At 38.9% G+C, this 11,277-nt stretch overlaps 1 non-coding gene across 1 annotated transcript; it reads left to right on the top strand.

Annotated features, from left to right (window-relative positions):
* The first annotated feature begins 341 nt into the window (after window positions 1-341).
* LOC112760205 (small nucleolar RNA R71) lies at window positions 342-445 on the top strand. The gene has a single exon (XR_003180657.1). It is a non-coding gene; the product is annotated as a small nucleolar RNA R71 (small nucleolar RNA).
* The last annotated feature ends 10,832 nt before the right edge of the window (window positions 446-11,277 follow it).

Here is an 11,277-nt window from a genome sequence, read left to right as displayed (position 1 = left end):
CTTCTGCTTCTTGGTTTACTCCTTCTTGTGTTGTTGATGAAGTGGAGATTGCTGCTACTTGGTTCATCTCCATCTTCTTGGTGAGGTCAGCCAGCTGCTGGGTAATGAGCTTGTTTTGGGCCAACAGAGCGTCTACATTGTTTAGCTCCATCACTCCTCTTGTGTTCCCTCTTTCGGAAGCATAGAAGTAGTCGTTTTCTGCTACTGTTTCAATAACATCTATGGCTTCCTCAATGGTCTTCTTCTTGTTCAAGGACCCTCCAGATGAATGGTCTACTGCCTTCTTTGACTCATAAGAGAGCCCTTCATAGAAAATGTGCAGCTGGACCCATTCGTTGAACATGTCAGGTGGACACCTCCTTGTTAAGTCTTTGAACCTCTCCCATGCTTCATACAGAGTCTCACCATCCTGTTGCCTGAAGGTTTGAACCTCAGCTCTCAGCCTATTGATTCGTTGAGGATGGTAGAATCTTGCTAAGAATTTGTTCACCACATCCTCCCAAGTTGTCAAGCTCTCCCTTGGGAAAGATTCCAGCCACTTGGCTGCCTTATCTCTGAGTGAGAAGGGAAATAAGAGCAATCTATAGGCGTCAGGATAAACACCATTAGATTTCACTGTGTCACATATTCTCAGGAAGGTGGTCAAATATTGGTTGGGATCTTCTTGAACACCTCCTCCAAACGAACAGTTGTTCTGAACAAGGGTGATGAGCTATGGTTTAAGTTCAAAGTTGTTGGCATGGATTGTTGGCTTTTGGATGCTACTTCCACAATTGCCTGGGTTTGGATTAATGTAAGAGCCCAAAACTCTTCTATCCTCCCCAGCATGATTTGCTCCACCTCTTCTGCCATGGTTGTGAGTCTCTTCTTCATGATGATTTTCCATGTTTTCTTCCATGTTTGGTTCAAAGTATTCCTCAAACTGTTCCTCTTCTTCTTCAGCAATAACTACTGGTTTTTCTTTTGCCTCCCTCCTTAGTCTAAGGAAGGTTCTCTCTGGTTCAGAATTAAAGGAAGTTGAAGCCCCGCTTCTTCTCCCTGTCATACAACCAATAAGTACAAGCAGAGAAAATAGGTGCAGACAGTATTTGTGTCACAATTGATGTTAGTTGTGGGTGATGCAATATATCAAACAGTTAGTGGGTTAGCAAACAGAATTGAAAATAACAAAGAAAAACAAAAGAGTAGATGGAGAAGGGAAGAAGTTTAGCTAAAACAAAAAGTAAATCACTCAAACAGAAAAATGAAATTCATAAAATAAAATGCTCAATCTAGTGATCTTCCAATCTAATCATTGTTTATGCACAATCAATCCCCGGCAACGGCGCCATAAAATTGATGCGGGGAAAACTTATCTCTCAACAAATCTTCCTTCGGCAAGTGTACTGAAGTTGTCGTCAAGTAAAAACTCACAATAGAGTGAGGTCGAATCCCACAGGGATTCATTGATCAAGCAACTTTAATTAGAAGAATGTTCTAGTTGAGCGAATCCAGAAATTGGGTTGAGAGTTGCAGAAAATAAAATGGCGTGAATGTAAATAACAGAAAAGTAAATGCTAGAATTAAAGGACTGGAAGTAAATAACTGAAAATAAGTTGCAGAATGATAAATGGGAATGGGGGATTTGCTCATAAAAGTAAATCGCAGAAATTAAAGAGAATGGGTGAGATTAGAGATGGGGAGTTCATTGGGCTTAGGAGATGTTGCAATTCTCCGGATCAAGTTCATTTTCATCTCTTCCTCAATCAATGCACTCATTGATCTCCTTGGCAATCTTAAGTGATTGAATTGCAATTCCTTGCAATTCAATCTCTCAAATCTTGATCAATAGCCAATTCCTTGGTCAATTGTTCATGAGAAGAGATGAAGTATGGTCACTGATTATACCACATGCATTTCCCAAACCAAGTATTGAGAGGGTTATAGTCACATACCCATCCAAACCCAATTTGGTCCAGCATGAGAAAGCATTTCTAGCTTGATCTCTTCATTCCTCTTCCAAGGTTCAAAAGAGATCCAAGTTTGAATAGCTTCTCTTCCAAGATAACTACTCAATTGGATGAAGATCAAAAGCTTTCAAGTAAAATCAAGAGGAAAGATAGAAGAAGGACAATGAAAATTAGTATTGATCCATCAAATTACAACAGAGCTCCCTAACCCAATGAAAGGGGTTTAGTTGTTCATAGCTCTTGAAAATGAAAACAAAGATGGAGAATACATCCTAAAACTAGAAATTGCAAAGAAAGTAAAATACAGAGAGTGGTTCTTCAGCCTCCAGAACTCCTTTACAATTCAAAGCTACTCCTATATATACTACTCTTCTCAGCTTCTAGTTCACTCTTCAAGTCTTGGGCCTTTGGATCTTGAGTTTGAAGCAGTTCCTTTCTTTATTTGGGCTTGGCTTTACTTGCAGAGAGAAAGTGCGGAGTGGGCAGAGACTTAAGCTCAGGGCGTAAGGAGTGTTAATCATTTAGTGAAAGTCCAAGTTCGGGAACGTTAGTGACACTTAACATTGTCATTAACGTTCCAATGCACCCCTTTTGCCTCACGTTAAAACCCACGTTAACTAAGTTAACGTGGCTTTTAACGTTGCCTTGTCAACCTTCGAGAACATTAGTGACACTCAACATTGTCACTAACGTTCCAGTGTGCCCCTTCTTGCTTCACGTTAAAGCTCACGTTAACTAGGTTAACGTGGCTTCTAACGTGGCCATTGCCATCCTTTGTGAACGTTAGTGACATTCAACATTGTCATTAACGTTCCAATGTGCCCCTAGGTCTCACGTTGGGGTCCACGTTAACTAGGTTAACGTGGCTTCTAACGTGGCCATCTTTTAGCCATCCCAACGTTAGTGACAATGTTGAGTGTCACTAACGTTGGCTCATCCTTCATTTCTCATCGTTAGCTTCCACGTTAACCACGTTAACGTGGAAGTTAACGTGACTCTTGGGGGTTGTGTGGTTGCTTCAACGTTAGTGACAATGTTGAGTGTCACTAACATTGTCGACAACTCTTTATCCTCCACGTTAGTTCCCACATTAACCAAGTTAACGTGGTACTTTGCACCATAGGCCAACGTTAGTGACAATGTTGAGTGTCACTAACGTTGGCTTCTCTTCCCCCCTTTTACGTTAGAGGTCACGTTAACTAGGTTAACGTGGCTTCTATCGTGGCCACTTATGAGTGATTGCCAACGTTAGTGACAATGTTGAGTGTCACTAACGTTGGCTCAACTTCTCTTCTCCACGTTAGAGTTCACGTTAACTTGGTTAACGTGACTCTCTAACATGGGCATTGATGGCTTTTTTGAGAGTGTTATTGGCAATCACTTTTCTCATTAATCTTGCAAGTTACCTCCCCTTTTCTTGCTTCTTTTTGGTCCTGAAATCAAGCAACAAAGTGCATCAAAGCTCTAGTCCAAGTCATGAGTAATGCAACATAATATTTGTCACTAAACTTATGCAAAATCCTCATGAAATCATGTAAAATGCACAATGTATGCTTGAGTCAAGGCATAAGTGAATATTTACCCAAAACTAGCTTATTTCCTAAAGAAATGCATGAAACTAACCTAAAAACAGTAAAGAAAAGGTCAGTGAAACTGGCCAAGATGCCCTGGCATCAGGACACTTCCTGATCAAGGCTTTGTATCTTTTCCAGGCCTCGTAAAGTGACTCTCCATCTATTTGGGTGAAGGTTTGTACCTCTGTCTTCAATCTTATGATCTTCTGAGGTGGGTAGAATTTAGCTAGAAATTTGCTCACTAGATCCTCCCAATTGTTGATGCTTTCTTTTGGAAATGCCTCCAACCATTGGGCAGCTTTGTCCCTTAATGAAAATGGGAATAGCAGCAACTTATAAATGTCTGGATGTACACCATTTGTCTTCACTGTATCACATATCCTTAGAAAGGTGGGTAGGTGCTGGTTTGGATCTTCAAGTGGACCTCCTCCATAGGAACAATTATTCTGCACCAGAGTAATGAGTTGAAGCTTCAATTCAAAGTTGTTTGCATTAACATTTGGAGTAAGTATGCTACTCCCATAGTGTCTTGCATTAGAGAAGGTGTAGGAGGCTAGAACTCTCCTTTGAGGCTGGCCATTATTGGCCACATCATCTAGTGGATTAGGGACATTCCCTTCCATCTCTTAGTCTTCTTCTTTCGAGGCTTCTTCTCCAACAACTCCCTTCCCTCTTGCTTCTCTTCTCAAACTTGAGAGTGTTCTCTCTGGTTCAGGATCAAAAGAAGTGGATTCACCTCTTATTCCTCCTGGCATGTAACCAAAACAACAAGAAACACACACAAAACTAGAAACCAAAAGCAATTCCCTCTACTGCTAGAGTGAGGTTAAGGTTAGCTTAAACAAAAACTCAAACAGTTAGTGTGCTTGACAAAAATAAAGAAAAATGCTTAATCTAGATTATCACCCTACTTAATCATTTTCAATCTATATCAATCCTCGACAACGGTGTCAAAAACTTGATGAGGGAAAAACGATTCCACACAAACTCACCGGCAAGTGTACAGGGTCACATCAAATAGTAATAACTCACAAGAGTGACATCGATCCCACAGGGATTGATGGATTGAGCAACTTTAGTATGATGATGAATTTAGTTAAGTGAATATTTGATGATTTGAGTGAAACTTGATTAACAGAAGTAAAATTGCAAGAAAATAAAAGGGAGAAGGTAAATTGATAAAATCTTAAAGTGTAGAAGAAGTAAATTACAGAAACTTAAAGTGCAAGAAAGTAAACAAGATGAAACTTAAAGTGCAAGAAAGGTAAGTAACTGAAACTTAAAGTGCAAGGAATTTAAATTGCTGAATCTAAATTGACAGGAAACTTAAATTGCATCAAGAGTAATTTGGGTATTGGGATTCAAATTGAACTAGAAAATTGAAGTGCAGAGGATTAAAGAAGTATGAGATGAAGAGAAATTGCAGAAGAACTAAAACATAAATGAAAAATTGCAAAAGAATCAAAACTGCAAGAAAGCTTAGCTCAATTATGAAATTCTAAAAGAGAAATTTGATAATTGCAGGAGAGTAACAAGAACAGCAAGCAAATCTAGATCTCAATTTTTCTCTTGACCAAAAAGTAAAGAAGAAATTGCAGAAGAAGTAAAATGAAAATAGAAAAGAGGATTGAGATCCAATTTCCAATTCTTAGAACTATAAAAAGGAAAAGTAAAAGATGATTCTCAGATGAAGAATTTCAGTAGAGTTCTTCAATCTGAGTTCAAAACCCAAAGCAGAAAATAGAAGTTGTAGAAGAAAAGAAAAATGAACACACAAAGAAAACTTAGATCTGATTCCAATTCCCCCGAATTCTAAAATTCTAGAAAGGAAAAATAAAAATAGCTCCCAAGTCCTTTCTCAAATCAAACTTGCGCCTATTTATACACTTTCTATTTTCAGTCATTAAGCACTTGGAGTGGGCTTTTTGGTTTGGCCTTGAAGAAGTGGATCCGAGTGGCAATTGTTTGAAGTGGGTTAGGGGTGTTTGGTACTCCTTCCAGTGGAGCGCTCAGTGCACAAAGTGAGCGCCCCGTTCATTCCCTCAGCATGCATCTTTTGGTGTGCAATTCCTTCATAGCGCTTCCTTAATGAGCGCTGCACTGCTTTGTTGAGCGCTGCACTGCTTTGTTGAGCGCTAGCCTTTGGTGCGCTTCTCCCCTTCATTAGCGCTGCCTTAGTGAGCGCTACGCTCTAATTTTGAGCGCTGCCTGGTGCGTACAGAAGGCCAAAACCTTGCTTCCAAACTTGAGATTCACGAAAACGCTCACTTAGTGAGCGTGGCGCTTCCTCTTCTTAACGCAACGCTTCCCTAATTGCTTTCCCTTTCTCTTTATTTCTTCACCTATAAGCAACCAAACAAGCAATCAAAGTCTCACCAAAATCACAAGTCCTTGCATCATTCATAAAATCAATAAATTCTAGCATAAACCTTATGATTTTGTGTAAAATAAATGATGTTTGATTGATTCAAAATGATCATGAAATTCCACTCCAATCAATTGCTTTTTGTGTAAGAAAGTGCATAAAACCTAATGAAACAAGTGAAAAATGCTTGTAAAACTAGCATAAAATGACTTGTCATCACATTCTGATAGCAACCCTCCTAAGAAAGCTAGTAACCCCCCTTCCAACACACATGGCACTCGGCCTTCATCAACCAAACTTGATGAGTATAAGGCTAAAATGCCATTTCGTCAGAAGCTCCATCAAGAGAAAAAAGATAAACAATTTGCCCGCTTTACAGATTATCTCAGAATATTAGAGATCAAGATCCCTTTTGCAGAGGCTCTTGAATAGATACCTTCTTATGCTAAGTTCATGAAGGACATATTAAGTCATAAGAAGGTTTGGAGAGAGACAGAAATAGTCCTCCTCACTGAAGAGTGCAGTGCAATCATTCAAAATAACTTACCAGAGAAACTTAAGGATTTTGGAAGCTTTATGATACCATGCACTCTAGGTGATGCTTGTACAAGGACAGCTCTATGTGACCTTGGAGCAAGCATCAACCTAATACCTGCTTCATTAATAAAGAAGCTTTGTTTGACTGATGAAGTCAAACCAACCCGCATATGTCTTCAACTTGCTGATGGCTCTATTAAGATACCATCAGGCGTAATTGAAGACATGATTGTTAGGGTTGGACCCTTTGCTTTTCCCACTAACTTTGCAGTGTTGGACATGGAAGGACACAAGAGTGCATCCCTTATCCTAAGGAGACCCTTTCTAGTTATAGGACGAACCCTCATTGATGTTGAAAAAGGGGAAGTAACCCTGAGAGTTAATAAGGAAAAGTTCGTACTGAATACTGTAAAAGCCATGTAGCATCAAGACACCCCAGAGGAATGCATATGCATTGACCTCATTGATTCCCTAGTGGAAGAAGTAAACATGGCTGAGAGTCTCAAGGAAGGGCTGAATGACATCCTTACTGATGAACAGCCTGACATAGAGGATCCTTTTGAAATTCCTAAGGAAAAGGAGAAGCCTCCAAAGCTTAAGCTCAAGCCATTACCATCTTCCCTGAAATATGTATTTCTAGGAAACAGAGATACTTATCATGTGATCATAAGCTCTGCCTTAGAGCCACAGGAAAAAGAAGCACTAATTCAAGTGCCTAAGACACATAGGACTGCCCCTTGGGTGGACTATAAGGTAGCGTTTGTTTTGAAATACTGAGACAGAGACTGAGAGACTAAGACTCAGTATCGTGTTTGTTAGTTCAGACACTGGTACTAAAATTTCTGTTTCTGTCTCTAAAATTTCAGTATTTTAGTACCTCCAAAACGTAGGGACACAGGGGACTGAAATTTTAGAGATGGAGACTGATAATTTAATAACATTTTATACCTAAAATACTTTTATTTCAATTAATTAATTCCAATTTTACCTTTTGTGCATATTAAATTAGAGTTTCATTCCTGTTTCAATTCCTGTCTCCCATTTTGCAACAAACAGAATACTGAGATTTATTTCAATCCCTGTCTCTTAGTCTCTGTCTCTCAGTCTCAGTCTTTTTGTCTCTGTCTCTCCATCAAATGCTACCTAAGTGACTTTAAGGGCATTAGCCCGGCCCAATGCATGCACAAAATCCTACTAGAAGATAACCCCAAACCAGTGGTGCAACCACAAAGGCGACTGAATCCGGCTATGAAGGAAGTAGTGCAAGAGGAAGTCACTAACCTCTGGGAGGTTGGGATTATTTATCCCATTTCTGATAGCCCCTGGGTGAGCCCTGTCCAAGTTGTTCCCAAGAAGGGAGGCATGACAGTGGTTCATAATGAAAAAAATGAACTGATTCCTACAAGGACAGTCACAGGGTGGCGTATGTGCATTGACTATAGAAGACTCAATGACGCCACTAGGAAGGATCACTTTCCTTTACCATTTATTGACCAAATGCTAGAAAGACTAGCAGGGTGATAGAAAGGAATTATTGTGTCGGTCTAGAATATCCTCAATAGAAATAGAACTTCGTTGTAAGCATAGTTCTAAACCAACAAACAATCTTCAATCAAAAGTTTGGTTGTCACTAGTACAAACTCCAATAACAATAACCGAAGTATTTAAACCTCGGGTCATCTCAGAAGGAATTGCAATGAAATGAACAATTATTGGCTATGAAGATGCAAGTGGGGTTTGATTTGGTAAAAGGGCAAGAAAATAAATGACAAGAAAAGTAAATCAAGTAACAAAAGAAAGCAATTAATAAAGAGGGACATTCATGGCAAAGATTGAGAATATAGGCTTTCTATCCTAGTCACTAATCATAACAATACTTAACAAGAATTTATCTTATTTTGTCATCTCTAACATGGAAGAAGGTGTAAAGTTATCTCCCATGAGAGAAAGTCAAATAAGACTAGTTAATCTCAATCCAAAAATCCTAATCAACTCACTAATTGAATTAGCAAGAAACTAGAGTCAATGGAAATAATATTAACTAACAACTCTAGATCACCAATCTAAATTGGGTATTAATGACTCAAGTTTGCCTAATTCCTCTTTCCAAGCCAAGAATGCTCAAAAAGCTACTTTAATATCCTACCAAGCATTTTGTCAAACACTTGGAAGGCATAACAGGAAAGCATGGTAATTTGCAAGGAAAGATAAAATTTACAACTACTCAAGGCAAGAAAAGTAAAATTCACAACTCAAGTCAACAATAAAGGGAACATAAAACCTCAATTACATTAAAAGGAATCCAAATCCAACAAAGAGTTCATAAACATAAAAGAGGCATAAAAAGGGAAATTAACACTATAAACTAAGAGAATTGAGATGTAGAAACAAGAAATTGAAAGGAAAACAAAATGAAAATAAGAACTAAACCCTAGATCTAAAATGCAAATACCCTAAGAACCCTAATTCTAGAGAGAAGAGGGAGCTTCTCTCTCTAGAAACTAACCTACATGATGCTATCATACAACTAAGTGCTTCCCCTTTGCCCAAGCTTGAATTCTACATGAAATACCCTCATAAACGAGTTCGATTTAGGCCTGGGCAGCTCAAAATCGCCCCCAGCGAATTCACTTTAAGTGAGTCACGTGCCAAGCGTCACGCGTACGTCTGGGTGACGCGTGCGCGTCGCTAGCCAAAACTCCTACTCACGCATACACGTGGGTGACGCGTGCGCATGGCTTGCAAATCTTCAATGCATGCGTAAGCGTGGATGACGCATGCGCGTGGCCCTCAATTCTCCAAATGCTCATTTCTTCATGAATTCTCCACTTTGCATGCTTTTCTCATCACTTCTTCCATCCAACACTTACCTTATGAACCTGAAATCACTCAACAAACACATCAAGGCATCGAATGGAATTAAGGTGAATTAAAATTACCAATTTTAGGGTCTAAAAAGCATGTTTTTACACTTAAGCACAAATTAAGGGAGACTTACAAAACCATGCTATTTCATTAAATAAATGTGGGAGGAGGTGATAAAATTCCCTAAATTAAGCACAAGATAAACCACAAATTTGGGGTTTATCAAATCTCCCCACACTTAAACCAAGCATGTCCTCATGCTAAACTCAAGGAAGAAACAAAGGGTGTCAACATTTATTCGATGCAAATAAACTACATGAATCTATCTACATGCATGCAACTAAATGCAAGATGCTTACCTGGTCAAAAGTAAATCAATCTCCAAGAATATATGTGAACAAGTAGGGCTAAGTCGTATGATAACTCATGAATCCTACCAATTCAAATATCCAAATGAATTTCAAGTAGACTTGCAAGAAAAAGCTCATGAAAGCCGGGAACAAGGAATTGAGCGTCGAACGCTCATCGGATGTGTATCCGCTCAAGTTGCTCAAGTGTATAGGGTCGATTCACTCAATTCTCTTCTACTAATTCTTTCCAAGATTTTTTTTTCATCTAACAATCAACAATTATTCAATGCATGCATACATTCATCATGAGAATTTATTCATAGGTTGTAATGGGGCTAGGGTAAAGGTAAAGATGCATATGATCAAGTGAGCTTGAAATTTGAATCTTTGATTAACCTAAACTCTCACCAAACACATATAACAACCTATACAATTCTAATACAATGCCTAGCTACCCATGATTCCCACTTTTTCTACATACTCATGCATTCTCTTTAATTCACATTCCATATGCATTGTTATTGTTACTTTACTTTGGGGCATTTTTGTCCCCTTTTTATTGCTTTTCTTTTTCTATTTTTTCTTTTATTTTTCTATTTCTTTTTCTACATTTTTTTCACAACAAAGTACATACAAACGTATCAATGCATATAGTTTTATGATGACTTGCATCATCTACCCCTTTTTCTTATCTAAAAGGACTATAAAAAGAGCATAATCTCATTGAATCAATGCAATTTCATGAACTAACTGATAAATATTATGGTACATTACTTTGAAATGGGTTTGTGCTGAATTTCAGGTGAAAAGAGCAACAAAAAAGGAAGAAAACAACAAAAAAAAGGCTAGGCGTGTGTAGCTGGGCGTGCCACTTGAAGCTCTGGGTGTGGCACGCCAAGTTGTGAAGACAAGTCTCAAAGAGGGCGTGCCACTTGGTGCTATGGGCGTGGCACGCCAATTTTGTGAAGCCAAGTCTCAAAGAGGGCGTGCCCCTTGGTGTCTTGGGCGTGGCACGCCAGGCTTAAGTTCTAGAGGAGTAATTTTGAGCCCCACTATGGGCATGGCACGCCAAGAAGTGGGCGTGGCACGCCGGGGCATATTCCAGCCTGACCTCCTATCATTTAAATGACGATATCTTGAGCTACACAACTCCAAATGAGATGATTCTAGTGCCATTAAAAAGTAGCCATCCAGGGATTTCCAACCATATTTAACACTTTATGATGGACACTAGAATTGATAAAGATATTGACCCCGAAAACACAAGGAGAAAAATACGTCACTGCAGAGTTACCAGCCTTACCTCTTTATCTTCAAAGCAACATAACAGGAGTTGTAGATGTCCAAATGATTTGGTTTTAGTGGCTTTGAAATGCTGACATCAAGAGCTTTCCAACGATATATAACACTCTAGGGTGGACGTTAAAAATAAAGGTGAAAAAGCCATTAATTCAGCATTGCAAAAGCTGGGTGTGTCACTTGATATCGAAGGCATGGCACGCCAGCTCTATTTTCATAATGGGCGTGGCATGCCAGTTCTGGGTGTGGCATTGATGAGCGGATAATTTATACGCTTTTTGGCATTGTTTTTACATAGTTTTCAGTATTATTCAGTTAGTTTTTAATATATTTTTATT

The sequence above is a fragment of the Arachis hypogaea genome, chromosome 16, assembly GCF_003086295.3.
Source record: "Arachis hypogaea cultivar Tifrunner chromosome 16, arahy.Tifrunner.gnm2.J5K5, whole genome shotgun sequence".
Taxonomy (NCBI): domain Eukaryota; kingdom Viridiplantae; phylum Streptophyta; class Magnoliopsida; order Fabales; family Fabaceae; genus Arachis; species Arachis hypogaea.
This window is presented reverse-complemented; position numbering and strand designations above follow the sequence as displayed.